We start from the raw sequence: 1044 nt of genomic DNA, 5'->3' as shown, positions 1-1044 counted from the left end.
GATTTCTGAGTGCATCTCCCTTCTCCATCTCCCTCTCTATGAGGCATTGGGAGTGATGTCTTGCATGAGAATTTGCAGGGAATCAAAAAATCAGAACATGTTCTCCTTAGCTCTGCCAACTTCAAGAAACCCCTTGACAGCTGCATTACAGCCCTTTATCCGTGTAAAGCAGACACAGCCCGGGTAACGGCCTCCCTCAGAGCTAGAGGCATTCGGCTGTGGTGTCAACCGGAGCGAGCCTTCATGCTGCCACTTTATAGCACTGGCACTACTTCACTTAGAAACCCACAGCTTTAAAAGCTTTAAAATATGTTTGGTAGTGGAGCCACGGCCACATCTCCTGCCGTCCTGAGCTGACCCAGCTCCACTGGGGCCAAGGGGGCTCTGCCGACCGGCAGCAGCTTGAGGGCAGAGGACTCAGCCTCATGGCTGCCTTGTGCAGCTTCTGTCCATGCAGCAGCATTAAAACCCACCTCCTACTGAATGGAGACATGCAGGAAGGGTGTTTTCTTCAGACCCCATCAGCAGTGACCCATTTCTCTCTATGCTCTGGTGTTGATTTCTTTACAAAGCAGAACCCATGGAGAGTTGGTACAAACATTACTGTACAGGGATAGAATCATAAAATCACAGAATCATTAAGGTTGCAAAGGACCTCTAAGATCGTCAAGTCCAATTGTCAACCCAACACCACCATGCCCACTAAAACATGTCCTGAAGTACCATGTCTACATGTTTTTTGAACATCTCCAGTGATGGTGCCTCCACCACCTCCCTGGGCAGCCTGTTATAATGCCTGACCACTCTTTCAGTACAGAAATTTTTCATAATATCCAATCCAAACCTCCCCTGGTGCAACTTGAGGCCATTTCTTCTTCTCCTATCACTTGTTCCTTGGGAGAAGAGAGCAATAACCACCTCGCTACAACCTCCTTTCGGGTAGTTGTAGAGAGCAATAAGGTCTCCCCTCAGTCTCCTCTTCTCCAGACTGAACAACCCCAGTTCCCTCAGCTGTTCCCCATAAGGCTTGTGTTCTAGACCCTT

The sequence above is a fragment of the Phaethon lepturus genome, unplaced genomic scaffold (assembly GCF_000687285.1).
Source record: "Phaethon lepturus isolate BGI_N335 unplaced genomic scaffold, ASM68728v1 scaffold14474, whole genome shotgun sequence".
Taxonomy (NCBI): domain Eukaryota; kingdom Metazoa; phylum Chordata; class Aves; order Phaethontiformes; family Phaethontidae; genus Phaethon; species Phaethon lepturus.
This window is presented reverse-complemented; position numbering follows the sequence as displayed.